Source organism: Camellia sinensis, chromosome 13, assembly GCF_055761805.1.
Source record: "Camellia sinensis isolate YWXY chromosome 13, ASM5576180v1, whole genome shotgun sequence".
NCBI classification, from domain to species: Eukaryota; Viridiplantae; Streptophyta; class Magnoliopsida; order Ericales; family Theaceae; genus Camellia; species Camellia sinensis.
In genome coordinates, this window is record NC_138973.1 from 47,791,938 (window position 1) to 47,810,020 (window position 18,083).

Consider the following 18,083-nt stretch of genomic DNA (forward strand, 5'->3'; position numbering starts at 1 on the left):
AAGAAAAGGGCAATGGCTCGCCGAAACGAGGCCGAGGCAACAATGGGCCGACCAAACAAGAAACAGAGTTGAGAAGTAAACAGGCGGTAACGACGGTATTCCGAATCCCAATCCATAAAGTCCTAGATCAAATTCGAAACCAACCTTATTTCAGGGCTCCGGCAAGAGCACCAAGGGAATTCATGGGAAGGAACGTTGGTAGACGTTGTGCCTACCACAATGAAGAAGGACACCCAACTCAAGGTTGCAGAGCCTTGAAAACACACTTGGAAGACTTGGTGAGACAAGGCCTTCTGAGGGACCTGGTCGATGAAACCAGGACAAGGGAAGAACAGGCAAGGTTGCCTCAAGCACCAGCAGCGCCGCCTCCCCCAGCACAGCCACCACAAGCAGGAGGACCGAGGGTGGTTAATGTGATCCACTCAAGGGTCAACGAAAACGAAGTCAGAGGGGAGACCCAGAAGGTAAGACATTTACAGCATGTCTACCAAGTCGGGGAGAAGAGACATCGGCCAGAAGAATGCCAAGGGCCGATGATAGCCTTCACTGAAGCCGACCTGGAATTGGTCCAACATCCGCATAATGATGCCTTGGTAGTATCCCTCCAGGTTGGGGAGTGCCAAGTGAAACGCATCCTAATAGATCAAGGCAGCTCCTGTGACATCATGTATGTCAGATGTTACAAGGAGCTGGGCCTTCACCCTGATGACTTAGAACAATCCAGCGGCCCGATGGTCGGCTTTAATGGAACGCCGACATGGCCACTGGGCGCAACAAGCTTGGAAGTACAAGCCGGCACTAAGAAGATCCAGATGGAATTTTTGGTAATTGACGCGCCCTCACCATACAACATCATCTTGGGAAGGTCGTGGTTGCATGCAATGGGGGCAGTTCCCTCAACATTGCATCAACTACTGCGGTTCCCAATAGAGCATGGGATTGAAGAAGTCAGAGGGGATCAACTGCAAGCAAAAAACTGCTCCATGACAGCAATGAAGTCCACTTGTAGTATACGAGAGCCAAGGAACGCAGAAGTTGAAGATGAGGACATAGAGGTCCTAGAAGACGTCGGGAAAGAACCAGCCGAAAAAAGCGAAGAGGCGCTAAAAAAAATCTTCGTCCAGGAGGACGACGAAGAGCGTTTCTTTCTTCTCGGCTCAGGCTTAGCTAGAGAAGAAGAGAAAGAACTGGAAGATTTTTTAAGGGCAAACATAGAGGCGTTCGCCTGGACACCTTATGAAATGCCAGGCATTGACCCCGAGGTCACTTGCCACAGACTGAATGTCGACAGATCGGCAAAACCTGTGATTCAACGAGCCAGAAGACCGACGTTAATGCACGTCGAAGCAGTAGAAGAAGAGGTAGACAGACTCCTGGAGGCCAGGGCCATCCGAGAAGTTCAGTACCCAACATGGCTGTCCAACACAGTAGTAGTAAAAAAGAAGAATGGCAAATAGAGGGTTTGTGTAGACTTCACCAGCCTCAACAAAGCTTGCCCCAAAGACAGCTTTCCTCTGCCCAAAATCGACCAACTGGTAGACGCCACTTCAGGACATGAAAGGATGAGTTTTTTGGATTCATACAGAGGGTACCACCAGATTGCCATGTACCCTCCAGACGAGGAGAAGACTGCGTTCATCACCCCTAAAGGCCTGTACTGTTACAAGGTAATGCCTTTTGGGTTGAAAAACGCAGGAGCAACCTATCAGAGGTTAGTGACAAAGATGTTTAAGCACCTGATTGGCAAAATAGTAGAAGTCTACATCGACGACATGGTCGTAAAGACCAAGGAATCAAAGGGTCATCTTGCCGACCTAAAAGAAGTCTTTGACATACTCAAAAGATATCGGCTCCGACTCAACGCCTCGAAGTGCGCCTTTGGAGTTGGATCAGGTAAATTTTTAGGATATCTGGTAACAAGAAAAGGCATTGAGGCCAGCCCAGACCAAATCAAGGCCATCCTGGACTTACAGAGCCCGACATCGGCAAAGCAAGTTCAAGTGCTGACTGGAAGGGCCGCAGCCCTAAACAGATTCATCAGCAGAAGCTCAGATAAGTGCAGACCCTTCTTCAACCTGGTAAAGAAAGCCACAGACTTCCTATGGATAGAAGAATGTGAAGCCGCCTTAACCGACCTAAAAAAGTACTTGACCACAGCTCCGGTTCTTTCCAACCCAGTACCAGGGGAGGAACTGTTTTTGTACCTAGCAGTCTCAGAACACGCAGTCAGTGCAGTACTAATCCGAGAGGAAAAAGGAGAACAAAAGGCTGTTTATTATGTAAGTAAAACTTTGGCCGACGCAGAAACAAGATACCTACCACTGGAAAAATTAATGCTGGCCTTAGTAATGGCTTCAAAGAAGTTGAGCCATTACTTTCAGGCACACAAGATTGTGGTCCTAACAGAGCACCCACTAAAGTCCTTGTTGCAACAAGGAGACTTAACAGGAAGGATAACAAAATGGGCAGTAACCCTGGGCCAGTTTGACCTGGAGTTTAGGCCAAGAACAGCAATAAAGGGCCAAGTTTTGGCCGACTTCGTCGCAGAACTCACACCTGAAGCCATCGCACATCGGGCTCCATTGAGCCAAGATGAGCATTGTCCCAACAAGCAAAAAGAATCCCAGCCAAAGACAAAAAAGCAAGAGAAAGAGAAGCTCAGACCCTGCAGCATCTACATCGGTGATTCATTCAGACTATTCGTCGATGGAAGTTCAAACCGCCAGGGAGCAGGGGCAGGAGTATTGCTGATATCTCCAGATGGAGAAATAGTGGAACAGTCCATCCGTTTGGGGTTCAATGCCTCCAACAATGAAGCAGAATATGAAGCATTAATTGCAGGGCTAAAGCTGGCAGCAGCAGCAGAGGTAGATGAGGTAATTGTTTTTTATGATTCACAACTCATTGTTAACCAGTCAACAGGAGAATTTGCAGCCAGAGACGAAAGAATGTCGGCATATGCAAAGGAAGTCATCAGATTGGCAGCCCTATTTCAGAACTACAGATTACTCCAAGTTAGCCGAGATGACAACACCCACGCCGACGCATTGGCTAACTTGGCCAGTTCAATTCAAAGTGGAAGAACAAGGACAATTATGATCGACTACATGTCGGCCCCGAGCATAGATAAACAGAGCACCGAACAAGAAGCAATGTGCGTGGACTTGGGACCAAGCTGGATGGATGCAATCATTGCATTCCTAAAAGAGGGGAAGCTGCCAGAAAACCATAAGGAAGCACATAAAATCAGACTGAAGTCAGCCAGATTCAGTCTAACAGCAGAAGGCCATCTCTACAGAAGGTCCTTCACCGGGCCGCTTTTAAGGTGCGTACACCCTTTGCAGGTTGAAGATTTTCTTTACGAAATTCATGAAGGAATTTCTGGAAGCCATGCTGGGGGTAGATCATTAGCCCACAGGGCCATTACCTAGGGGTATTGGTGGCCCTACATGCAAAAGGATGCCGAAGCCTATGTGAAGAAGTGTGAACAATGCCAAAGGTTTGCACCTTTAATACATCAGCCAGCTGTCGACCTAAACCCAGTATCCAGCCCTTGGCCATTTGCCCAATGGGGGATGGATCTGGTTGGACAACTTCCCCAGGCAACTGGGCAAAGAAAATACTTACTGGTAGCGACAGACTACTTTACAAAATGGATAGAGGCAGAACCTCTTGCCAAAATCCGAGATGTGGACGTCAAGAATTTTATATGGAGAAACATAATCACCAGATTTGGGATTCTAAGAGCAATAGTTGTCGACAACGGAACACAGTTTGACAGCAAACTCATCAAGAACTTTTGTGCAAAATTCAAGATCAAGAATTATTTCTCAACACCAAGTTTTCCTCAAAGCAATGGGCAAGCAGAGGCATCCAACAAAGTAATTCTGGATGGAATAAAGAAAAGGCTGCAGACAGCAAAAGGAAAATGGGTAGACGAATTGCCCAACGTACTTTGGGCATATCGAACTACGCCGAGAAGATCAACAGGAGAATCCACCTTTGCCATGGCTTATGGCACAGAAGCAGTCATCCCATTAGAGATCGGCATCCCAGGGATCAGAACCCAGGGAGTAGAAAATGGCACCAATGACGAACTCTTAGCCCGAGATCTGGATTTATTGGAAGAACGAAGAGAGAAAGCTACAATTCAGCTTGCAGTATACCAGCAACAGCTTGCCAGAGCTTACAACAAGAAGGTCAATCCAAGAGATTTTCAAGTCGGCGACCTAGTCCTGAGAAAAGTCGTCGGGAACAAGAAGGATCCCAAGGAAGGCAAGCTTGGCCCAAAGTGGGAAGGACCCTACAGAATTACTTCAGTATTAGGCAATGGAGCTTATCGGCTTGAGGACAATGTGGGCAAAGCATTGCCCAGACCTTGGAATACTTGTAATTTGAAATTTTTCTATCATTAGATGTACATCATATTTTGGCCAATATCATCAATAAAGTCTTTTCAGAATTCTTTCAACACATATGATTGAGAAAGTTATGCATTGATGTAATTAATGTGAACCCAAGTCAAACTCAGGTTCACATTGGGGGCAAAGAAAAGGCAGAAAATATTCCTTAATTCACTTGTTGAAATTTGTAGCAATTTACAAGTTGGAATTAAGCTGATTCCTTATCTTCACTTGTTGAAATTTGTAGCAATTTACAAGTTGAAGTTAAGCTGAGATTATTCCTTAATTCACTTGTTGAAATTTGTAGCAATTTACAAGTTGGAATTAAGCCGATTCCTTATCTTCACTTGTTGAAATTTGTAGCAATTTACAAGTTGAAGTTAAGCCGAGATTATTCCTTAATTCACTTGTTGAAATTTGTAGCAATTTACAAGTTGGAATTAAGCCGATTCCTTATCTTCACTTGTTGAAATTTGTAGCAATTTACAAGTTGAAGTTAAGCCGAGATTATTCCTTAATTCACTTGTTGAAATTTGTAGCAATTTACAAGTTGGAATTAAGCCGATTCCTTATCTTCACTTGTTGAAATTTGTAACAATTTACAAGTTGAAGTTAAGCCGAGATTATTCCTTAATTCACTTGTTAAAACTTGTAGCAATTTACAAGTTGGAATTAAGCTGATTCCTTATCTTCACTTGTTGAAATTTGTAGCAATTTACAAGTTGAAGTTAAGCCGAGATTATTCTTTAATTCACTTGTTGAAATTTGTAGCAATTTACAAGTTGGAATTAAGCCGATTCCTTATCTTCACTTGTTGAAATTTGTAGCAATTTACAAGTTGAAGTTAAGCCGAGGTTATTGCTTAAGTTCTCATATCAAAATATGGGTTGCTTAAACCTAAGGAAGATGCTCAACACTTGTTGAAATTTGTAGCAATTTACAAGTTTATGTTAAGTCGACATATGATCACCCGCTGAGGTATACAGAAATTTACAGGTTGAAGCAAAGGCTAAGTATATTGTTTACTACTTGTTGAAATTTGTAGCAATTTACAAGTATGATAGACCGAGATCACTGTTTAATACTTATTGAAACTTTAGAAGAAAACTTGCAAAGTTTACATTAAGTAGTATATGTTTATACTTGTTAAAATTTATGAAAAGTTTGCAGGTCAGTATCTTGCCGAAGTAAAAGTTGTATTGTTATACCCGAGGTATATAACCCCAAGAAGATTACACAAAGGAAGCAAAATGAAAAAGCATGCAAAAATTTCTAAGTATAGAGCTTTGCAGAAGCAATCAACAGAACATCAGAAGATTAAAAACATTCATAGAAGGAACAGTTGCAGTTACATAGAGAAAAGGCTACGTCGGCCATAAGAAGGAGTTTTTCATTGTCCAGAAAATAAAAGAGAGTACAAATTGCAAAGTGCAGAAAAAGAAGAGAAAAGTACAAAAGACATTTTTTTCAAGATTCTTCAGTATTAGCCGCTGCAGGGACTGGGACCTCGGACGATTCTGGTGGAACCTCCTCGGCAACCTTTTCTGCTTCAATCTCAGCATCAATCTCAGCCAACGTATTGTCTAAATTTCTTTCAGCCAAAAGAAGGTCGGATGATAGTTGCCCGATGGCAATTTCCTTGGGGGCCCCCCCAACCTCATCACCCTCCTCCTCCAAGGTTAAATCCATCACTTGCTCAGCAGGAGGAGGGGACTTAGCTTCAGCAGCATCCTTGGGTTTTCTCACCAAGGCCTCATCATCATTTTTTCCTTCATCCTCATCTTCGGCATCAGCCTCAGTCTCTGATTCAACCTGACTTGGAGGAGGAAATGGTAAAGGAATGGCATCGGCCTTACGAAAGGGCGAGTCAACAGGAAGATCAAGTTTTTTTATCAGGGACATCCAACCAAGGGAAAATCCCCTGTTGCATGCCTGCCTGACTTGAAGTTTATAATCCTCTGCGACGTCGGCCATACCCTGGGCATAGGCCTTTTCATCGGCCTCTTTGACTTCGGCCTCTTTGGTGGCCAGAGCTTGCTGGAGCTCTTTTTTCGCTTGGGCTTTCTTAGCCTCGGCCTCTCTTTTCTCAGCCTCAGCAACTTTTTTAACGGCCACAGCGGATTCGGCCTTCTTAAGAGCTAAAGTTTGAGCCTTAGTTGCAGCCTCAGCCTGATCCTCCAGTTTTTTCATCCTTGATTCAAGAGATTTGATCTCTTTCTTCATGGAAGATGCTTCCCTCTTCATATCAACCAACCTTTGCCGATTTTTAAAAGATTGCATTGAAAATGAATGGGCGTGCTGAATGGCCTAAAGAAAAACAGAAGTATTAGAAAATATTCTCAGTAAGAAACAAGAAGGAAGAATCACAAGTGCAAGCAAGAACACTTACTTGAACGGAGTGTTGGAGCATAAGAGCATAATTCTCATACTCACTAAGCTCAGCATTTCGGTTCAAATCCTTCGGAAGGAGAAGAGCAGTGCTGAGGGCGACACCAACGTTAATATCGTCGGCACTTTCACTAGCCATAATAGGCCTATCCTCCAGGGTTAGATCAGGGGCCCATGGAACGTCGGGCTTCTTGGACGCCGAGGTCGTCGCAGATGATGACCTTGGCCTCTTTGATTGTGTGGACCCCGAGGGTTGGGTTCCAGCAGACCTCTTGGTGGAAGCAGAGGTTGATTTTTTGCTTTCTGCCAGCTGGGAGATAGGCAAAGCATCCTCAATCTCGGTGTCAGTAGCCTTAGGCTTGGGCTGAGCCTTTTTTACTCTCTTTGGCTTTGGTGGGGGCATCGCATGCGATGGTTCAGCATCAGCGTCGGTTGGAAGGTCGGCAAGAAGATCTTGAATGACAGGCCTTGGACGAACCATCTCGGCAGTCTTTACAAGTCTTCGTCGACGTTTACGTTCTGGAATTGGTATTAAGTAGGGGGCCGAAGTGGATGGAAGATCGGCTGGGTCAGAGGTGGATCCTTGATCTGTTCGGGATGAAGACGCAGTTACAGTTGTGGCAGTAGGAGGAGAAAGACTCTTTTTCTTCCTTTTCGGGACGTCGGGTAAAGTGGATTTATATGTCGGAATAAAGTTCAGCAACAGGGGAGCCTTACGCTTATGGATTGGAAGACCAAGAAGCTTCTTTAAATCTTGACCAGGAAAGAAGGATTGGCGGAAGTTCTTTGGTGGTTGATGAAGATCTGCAGGACAAGCAAACAGACATTAGAAACAGACAAATTTTAAAGACTTAAATAAAAAACAACTAAGCATTGGCACTGGGCTCTTACCCTTGTCTTCTGTAATTGTTCGAGGAAGAGGGTAGAGGTGGACATCTTCATCTGGGCCAAATTCCCAATTTTCCGAAGCAATAAGAAAGTCATCTCCAGCCCCCTTGTTGGAGTCTGGGAGGTCGGCTACAATTTTAAACTCAGTAGACCTCGGCTTAAGGTAATAAACAAAGTCCCTATCTTTCAGGTTAAGGGGGCACATTGTATAACAGTACTGAAGGTCGGCCAGGGTGATCCTAAGATTCTCCTGCCTAGCTAAAGCTATAATACCGTTAATCACCCTGTAGGAGTTGATAGTAAGTTGCATGGGGTTCAGCCTGTAGAAATGAAGAACTTCGCGAAACAAGGGATCAAGTGAAAGCCGAAGTCCACATTCGGTGAAAGCTACTATAGGAAAGGGCATCGTATGGTCTGTGGGTATAATGGTATCATTATCCCCAGCTAGCTTAAGATGAACATCGGCTGGGATAGAGAATTCCTGCCTAAAGTATTCAAGTTTTGTTGGGGTATTTACCCTATGCCTCCACATACCCATTACGACGGCCTAAACAAAAAGGAGTGTGTTTCAGAAGATGGGCGTTTTAGAAGGATTGCAAAAACCTCGACCAAAGGCCTAAGAAAGGACTGATAAGGTTTGTTTCAGTTTTCCTTAAAACCTAAAGGTTCTACACACAAATCCCAAGCCTAAGAACTATAAAGATCAAGATCGAAGGCACAGATCTGGGACAGATACGAAAAACAGAAAACAGAGACATAGTTTCAGATTCAAGAACAAAGGTATAGTTCTCAGAAACAAAAGAAGTACAGGAAAAAAAAAATCAAGAACAGTGGCAAGAAAAGTGGTGAAATAGTGCAAGTGTTCAAGACGTAGCCATGATTCAAGATACAAATAAATCCAAGGCTTTGGACAAAAGCGATAATAGCAACAGGCAAACGAAAGCACATAAAGAGAGCTAAGAGTGAAAGGAGCAGAATCTTACCAGAACAAATGAAGCCGGGGTAATATTCGCCGAGATCAGAAATCGGTTGTGACAGCAAAGAAAGCTTCGCAAGAATGGAAGATTAAAGACAGTTTCAGAAGATTAAAACAATGGCAGATTCGAAGAAAAAAAGAGCTTTCGAAGAGAGAGAGAGTAAGAAATCAGAATGAAGAAAGTGAAGAAAGAAAGAGGTAGGGAAAAGTTTTGTCAAAAACGTGAAACGGTGGCAAAAATAGGGCATTTATTACGCCTAGAGCAACGCACGCATCAGACGGCGCAGACAAATGACAGAAGGCTTTCAGGCGCGTCACAGACACGCCCCAATGAAGACACTACACATGAAAAGAACGGATAGATATACATGACAGCTCATGCACGTGGGAGAGTACGTTCGAAACCTTGTTCTCCGAAGAGAATACGTCGGCTCAAAGTAGATTAGCTCGGCTAAACGGTTTTTTTTAGCCATTACTCAGAAAAGGAATATCGAAATATCGGTATAGGTTCCATCACCTCAGAATGCCGAGGTAATAGAACCTAGGGGGCAGTTGTGGGGATATATTTTCTGAATACCAACACGTGGCATGGTGACGCCGACGTGTCAGCCGAAGTGCCACGTGTCTTGGTCGTGACGCCGAGATGATCTCGGCGAGGCCGAGGTTAACTCCGAAGATATCGGAATCCGAGATAAACGAATAATGGACAAGAGTCCTAAGACGAAGAGGGGACTTAACCAAGATAAGGATAAAGCTCTTAAGGAGTTTATCTTTATCTCTTAAAGAGTCCAAAGTAAGCACTAAATTGGAGTTCATAGAAGTCATACTTCTAGTAGGACTTGGATTGAGTATATTATAAAAGAGAGGCACCCCCGTGGGTCTAAGGTATGCAATTTATGTTTTGAGTATTAAGTTTTGCACTTGATTATCTTAGAGAGATATACTGACTTGATCGTCGGAGTCCCCCCGGGTGGAAGAACCACCGCCGGATCCTTTTCTTTCTGTTACAGGTTACTGAAGCCATCTATTCTGCCTGTGCTCTCCAGTTGGTTACTAAGCAGGCAGTGTGGTCAGATTTTCACCCACACAATACATATATGAAAGAAACAAAATTTTTATTTTTTATCCAGCAATAAAAAAAAAAATGAACATTATATGCATGCATGTGTATATGCAGGAGGAAGAGCTTTGAGCATGGTACAAATTTAAGGACTGTGGAAACTGAACGAAGGAAGAGATAAAGCTTATTTACATATGCATGCATGCATGCATCTTTTGATTCTTTGGAGGAACATGCAATTAACGAAGTGTTGTTTGGCATTTACCAAAAAAAGTGTTGATATCCTTTGTGATTTTCCTTCTCTTACCATGGTTATCAGAATCCCGATCCGGATCTTACGATCCTACGATCTTACGATCCATTTAAGTACAATCGATCCAGATCGTGTAAAAATCTCCTTATAGGTAGGATCTTTCAATCCTGGTAGTGGGATCTTATAGGATCATGGAATCTCGATCCGAATCCGATCCTATCCGATCCAATTTACAAGCCTTATTTTGTATTGTATGACATATTTTATTGTAAATTTTATGTTTGTTGTCTAAATACCAATTTATGTGGTCAAAATAAATGATAAAATTAAGTTGTATTGAATCAAATAGACTAAGAAAAACAAACTAGGAAACAAACATTCAAATATTGCGGTAATTTAAGAAAATTAAATAGTCGGAAAAACAAACTTAGCTTTAGCGGAGTCTAACGAGGGTAAGATGATTGCAACTTTATTCCAATTTTTGGAGAGATTATTTTTGTGACTTGAATCTGCTCCACCAGGGATGCTAACGACAAATCTTATCATTCGGTTAAGCTACTCTTTTGAGTTCTTAATCTATTTTCATATCCAACTTTATTAAATATTTTTTCTTCACTTTTTATGCATTATTGTAGATTGTGAATTATTTTGTTATAGAATTCTTCTTCTTCTTCACCTTCTTTTTTGCTAAAATACAAAACTTTTACCATCGAGTTTTCTATTGTATATTATTATATGTACATTTTACATGGAGTATTATATTTTTCACAATATTTTCACTTCTTTTTAATAAAATATAGGTTCATTTTGTGTATATTTTATAAGAAATATTTATTTAAATTAAATTATTATGTAATTTGTCCTTTTTGGTAGGATCTTACGATCCTCGATCCGATTCTACGATCCGATCCTATAAACACCTCCAACGATCCAACGTAGGATCCCGATTTTAACAACCTTGTCTCTTACTAATAACTAACCGACATATATCGTGTGACAAATGGAAAAAAAAAATCTTGGTATATACCCCTCGAGATATGTTAATTCCTGTTACCTCATATAAAAGTTATTGCTGAGGATCATCCTCCTTATAGGGTCAGAATTGATTTGCCTCTATAGAGTCAATCTTGAATTTCTAGCAAATTATGTTACTATCTAAAAATGTAATTAATAAATGACATGACTTCACTATTATAAAAGACAAATAGACCTAACTGTGTCAAGCAATATGACTTATTTATTAATTTAAATTGACTTATAAACTGATTTATAATTTGTTTGGTGAAAAACATCCATGGTCCCTAAAATTTCATGGACTACTCTTGGGCTAGGATCGGGTCAAGTTAATTACGGGTTGGGTTAGTGCTAAATGGTGTTTTCCGTCAAATAATTAGATAACATTTAGTAATTAGATCATGTTGAGAAAAATCAGATACTTAAGAAATTAAATTAAGAAGAAAATAAAAATCACAGATCAAAGTGAGAATTGAACCATACTTTTGAAAGGGTCAAAGTTCTCATATGATGAATATATACATATCCACACACATATACAAAGAGAGACACCTAATCCAACTGAAAAAGCTATATGGTTGAGCTTTGTTTTGATCTACTCCCAAACCACCAAAAGTTTTTCCAAGTGGCTAGCTCCTCAGTTAACTCTATTTAATTTTCTTTGTTGGGATTATAACATTTTCTCAACTGTCCTTACAATCAAGAGCCAATAGCTAGCTCACCTTCCAACCTTCCAAGTTTGGTAGGTGATCACACATGAACAATCTCTAATCCACCAGAGTTTTAAAAAAACCAATTATCTTACACCTCAAGATGGACTAATGATTTCCAATCACTACTTGTTACTTTTCTTTGAGCCCATTTGGAGTCACAACTTAGATTTGATTAATTATTTAGTATATATGAAACATGAAGATTACAAATATTTGGGGATTAATTAGAACGATGGTGAAACATTTTTATGGTAAAAAAAGAAAAAAGAAAAAGTGAGAGGGGTAAATTATACATGTAATCATTGTAATTTATTTTTGGTATAATTTTGGTCTTTAGTTTTGATTGTATCAATTTTATTCTTTAATTTATCTCGTTGTGATAATTTAGTTTAATTGATAAAATCTGTTAAAAACTTGAACATAAATGAAAGACAGAATTGTCCATTTTGACAAGGAATGGCCAACAATTTCAAATCAAATTTAACCCCTTAATCACTTTGAGTAGAGTGAAATGACTACGTGTGTACTTCTTGATTTTAGTGAAAATGAATGACCAACTATTTATTTCTTGATTTTAGTCTAATTTTTGAAAGGATAATATTAGTTAGACAATTAATACAATGTGAAAAATTTAAAGATAAAAACTAAGATCAAATTAGTACAAGATGCAAACTACAAGACTATGTGTTTAATTTAATTTGGTCCCAAAAAAAAATAAAAAAATAAAAAAATAAATCTACATTACAAATTCAAGAACCGACAAAAGACATTAATAATTATGGTTTTAAAATAGCAGCATATTCAAAAAAATAAAAAATAAAAAATGAAAGTGGGAAAGAATGGATCCACATTTATGTACTAGATTTTGTACTGATACTTGTGCATTTCATGTGTCCCTAGTCACATGTACAGCACATGATATGCTTGATTTCAATAGTCACCTAATTTATAATTGTTGAAAAAAAAGAGTATGGTACAATATGCATATAATTTTGGGAAATGATTGGGACCCTTTTAGTACGAAGACAAACAAGCCCCAGTAAATATAATACAAGTTCAGTTGGCCTCATACTAGTATATTACCAGATCAAGATCCCATTATTTCTCCCAAAATTTTCTTTTTGGAATTTTTTCAATAATATGAAAAGAATGGACCTAAAATTTCCCCCCCTTCAATGTCAAATCACTTTTCAAAATAATCCACTGCCCCTCTCCCCTAATTTTTGGTTTGAGTTGTTTTCTAACGAATATAATATCGAAATTAGATACCATTTATCAAAACACAACATGCTCTATTGCCCTTTCCGATAGGGTTCACTTTAAGTTCTATCGAGATGATTTGACTTGTTTAATTTGGGACACTCCATGTAACATTATTTTGGAAGAAGATTATGTATAATAGAAATTAAAAAAAGGTGATTTAGCATTTTTTTTTTCTAAAGAATAAATAAGAAAATTTGTTATCACTAATTTTACTATGTGAAGTTCAATTTTCTTATTATGTTGTTGTGACTGAATTGCGAAACTTGAATTGAACATTTTTCTCTTTTTTATCAATGAAAAAGAGAATATATTAATATTATCAACAAAAATACAAATGTAATTAATAAACATGCATGTGTAACACAAGTAAATTTTTTTTTTTATCAATGTTAAAAAGAAAATAATATGGAACTTATTAAAAAAAGAAAAATCAAAATAAGACCAAAAAAAATAAAAATAAAATAAAATTAAGATTGCCTAAGCCATTGGAGTATGATGATTAAACTACTAGCTAGCATACCATCTAAAAGAAAAGTGATATTAAGGATTTAATTCTTACCACAAGATATTTATATATTTAATATATATATATAGTATGGCATAATTGGTGTTAACAAATCTAAAATGGTGCAATTTTTCTTACAAACTATTATTTATGTGGGCCCATTGATTGGGTCTAAACCGTCAACCCAATCAGTGCTAATTGGATATGGGCCTCTTTAAGTAAGTGGGTTGTTGAGTATCCATTCATACCCTACTGTCTTTATTATTAAGAAAAATTTATTTATTTTTCTCAAACCAACTTTTTGATTTTTTTGGAACCATTTTTGTTAAAATCTTTTGAATGAACATCGAAAGATTTATTAATTATTATTATTTTTTTCTTTTTATATTTTTTTGCCAACCAATTAAAGAGTTCTGAATTCTTTTATGTTCCCATACTTTGAATAATCAACTTTTTATTAGTTCGCTCCAACAAGAAAAAACAAATGTAATGTTATATATATGTGAGAGTTAATATATTTGTTTCTAGTGATAAGAAATTTATTGAGCAAATTTTACTTGTTGTTCGTGTAATTTGTCTTGTGTCTTGTCCTATTTCAAATTGAATATTAACTTTTCAATCACATTTAAGAGAGTAAAATAATATAGAAATTAAAATCTTTAAATAGAAGCGATTTAATTGTTGTTATTTAATTCATTGTTTAAAATTTAAAATTCATTATAAATATGTCTCACAACACATTCATGACTTTAATTTATATCCTCTACTCTATATTTTGATAAAATTCTAATTAAATCTTTTGAGTAATTTGAATTATTGTAAAATCTCCCAAAGAATTGGAAGCTTGACACCAATGAGTCCGGCACAAGGCAGGCCAGTAGGACACAGAATCAAGTAAAGATTGTGGCACTTCTTTCCATTGTCCCTAGAGGACCCATATCATGGGTCCAGATGGTTTGGTTTTTACATGTGGATTCATAGATACTCTGTGATGTTAACAAGTTACTCTAAAATAATTAAACCTTGGGAAGTGGGTTGGGGGAGATTCATAATCCCAAAGATGATAAAAGAAGAGGTGCATGTGATGGGAAGTTGAAAAACCTGAAAAAAGTTGAAATATGAGAATTCATTTAATTAACACTAGCCTCTCATTCATGTTATGTAAGAAATAATTATAAATATTTATATTTATTTTAATTTATTTTAATATATAAATTATGCTTATTAAGATTTTTTATAAAAATAATTTAACAATTTTATCACTAACTATAGTATACAGGAGAAATTAAAAAGGTTACTGCAGTAACTATACACGGGCTGTATCTATAGTTATTTGTATGAGGAAATTTTAAATGCTAATCAGGGATTTTGACCAAATCAATAAATGCAGGCATGTGGATTAAAAAAAGTTAATAAATGCTGATTAGATAATTTTGATCAAATCAATAAACATTGAGGTTTTTTTTTTTAAATAAAAAATTTAGAAAATTAAGATTGAGATATTGGAGCTCCCACAATTCTTGGGGTTTAGAAACCCCCTTTTTTCTTAAAATATTTACAATTATCTATATATGTGAATTGTGATTTTTAAATGTCTTTTTTTTTAAATATCTTTTTTTTTTCTTTTTTTATATTATATTAAAGTTTAATATTTTGATAATAATCATATGTGTTGGACTTTTCAAGAAATTAAATGTCTTCTTTTTTTTATTATATTATATTAAAGTTTAATATTTTGATAATAATCATATGTGGTGGAATTTTCAAGAAATTTTTTTATGCTTGTTCTTAATACATTAAAGTATTGTTATGAGGGATAATAATCATATGTATTGGGACTTTTCAAGGAATTCATATGTGTTGGATTCAAATTTTTTTTTTTTATGCTTGTCTTAATGCATTAAAGTGTTATTATGAGGGTAAGACTTGGGAGTTCGGAGAAATTAATAAATGCTAAGGTTTTTTTTTAAATCAAAAAATCAGGAAATTTAGATTGGGAGATTAAAGCTCCCACAAGGCTTGGGGTAAAAAATCCCTTTTTGCTTAATATATAGTATAGATAAGGGATAATTATAAAAAAATTCAAAATTTTAGTCTTTTAACAAAAATAAATTTTAAATTTCATCAATTTAAATTTAAATTTTTTTCTTTGTTTTCAATGTAAACATTATTCATTTTTGTTAAGTAAAACCAATCAAAAAAGTGTATTTTAATTATTAAATTCAATGTAAATTTATATAAAATGTCTAAAAATACCATTTCTCATTGAATTTAATGACTAAAATATTATTTTTTCATCGATTTTATTTATGAAAATAAGTAAATGGTTTAGATTGAAAACAAATCAAAAGTTTAAGATTTTAAATTGACAAAATAAAAAACTCAGGATTTATTTTGTTATAAGAGTCAATGAGGTATTTTTTGGTTTTTTAAAAAATAATTTTCCCTTAACATAAATGTTTTCTATTTGGAAAATATTTCAAAAATAGTTATTATTCAAATAGTTCTTATTGAATCAATGATATAGATTTAAATTTAGTGTAACATGCATCACACCCAAAATAAATCTGATCGATATTTTGAATACTTTTATTTATTTATTTATTTATTATTATTATTTTTTTGGGAGAAACATGACATAGCTATTTAATTAATGCCATTGAGGATGAACAATGAATATGATTCTGATAAAGCTAAGTTATTTAGGCCAAGTTTGGCATATCCAGAATAATCCATCTTTTTATCTTTTTTTCATCACATTACTTCTCTACTTTTCTGCACATCTTTTCGTAAAAAGACAAAAAGTACACTTATTTAGGTCATCCCAAACAACCCCTTAGTATGTTTGATCTAAAAAATTGTAAATAAAAGTTACACCAAATTAACAATTTAACACATACTCTCTTAATAAAATAAAATAATAAATAATTCAGATAAACTGTACCAAAAAAATCCATTGTCATCTATGCCTCGTATCCAAATCTATTTTTGATGATTTTTTTAAAAACAAGGTAGGTGATAGAGTGAGAGACAAGAGAGAGAGGTGATTTGAAATGGGGACATGTGCTAAAGGAGGTTTAAGACGAAGTAGAGCATGAATGATAGCATGAACTCAAAGGAGAGGCAAACAAACCAACGTGGAGGCAAAGGAAAGGCAAATCCTGACACAGACCATTTGCATTTGCTTTGAAAGGGTGTGTGTGTGTGAGAGAGGGGGAGTTGTACTATTGGGTAGACTTTGGCATTCCCATTTTCTTAATAATTTTTGTTTGGTTGAGATTGGTGGGGTGATTTCAACTTACAAGGGGGAGAGTTGAATTGACCCAACCCACCCCACCCCATGCCTTCATTTCATCATCTATAGACTATAGTTAAATATATCTATCATGGAACGGAATCAATTACAAAATTAATTATATAAAATAAAAGTGCAATAATTTAAATAAAATTATAGTTTTATGATGAATTACATCGCATGATATGTGTGATTAAAATTATTTTATTTAGTTAGTTTTGTGATTGATTTAGTATCCATTATTTTATTGATATATATCTTCCAAGGTCACTTATAACAAATACAATAATTATATCGAGAAAAAAAAAGTTGCTTGAAAAATTAAGTTAAAAAGTGGTTAGAAAATGGGATATATAGTTTAAATTCAAATTTAATGTTGTAGATCATCATATTCATAATCAATTTGGATCAAATGCTTCATTTTTTAATAATCTTTTGGATAACTATTTAAATTTGTGATGTAACCCACACTTATAATGAAGAATAATTATTTAGTAGTCTCAGAATTTTATAAAATTTTACAATACATTTTGACTCTAGTTGAGAGTATTACGTAAATAATACAATAGGGTATTCTGGGATTATTTAATAACTTTTTTACAATGAACTGTAACACTTAGAACAAATCTAATTCATGGGTTTTATTTTTTAATATATATATATATATTTTTTTTTGAGCTCGGTAACATTACTGAATTATGTTACATAAGAATCTCCCTAATTTCTGCTTTGTACATATATGCCTTGCATGGTTACTTTATAACTTTATTCACATCTTAATGTCTTTCTTTCAAATGAAGTTTTTTCAATCGTAGCTAGGTGCAACTGAAATAAAAGTCATGACTCTCTCTCATGAATGTCTATGACAATACAAATAAATAGGGTTTTGTAAATCTCAAACGAATCATTCTTTTATATGAAGTTTCTCCACTTTTGTATCTTTTCCATCACAGTGAAAAAGTACTGTTTTATGCAAAGGCATGGCAGTAGACACCCTAGAAGCTCCTCTTGATGCCTAGTCAAAGAGATGCATAAAGATGAAGGCCTTCTTTGGTTTGTGTTTCCCAAAAATTTTTGAGAAAAATTCTCTACAAATAAGTTTTCAAAAGTAATCAAACCAAACAAATTTTTCTAAAAAAATTTCTCAAAACTTGTTTGGTTTACAAGTTTTCCAAACAAATCTCTCTTTCATACACATCAAATCAATCACTTTTTCCAAAACTCTCTCTCAAAATAATTTTCCAAAACATCTTTTGAAAAAAATCAAACCAAACAACTTTTCGTACTTTTTATCTCTAAAACTCATCTCCCAAACTCAAACCAAA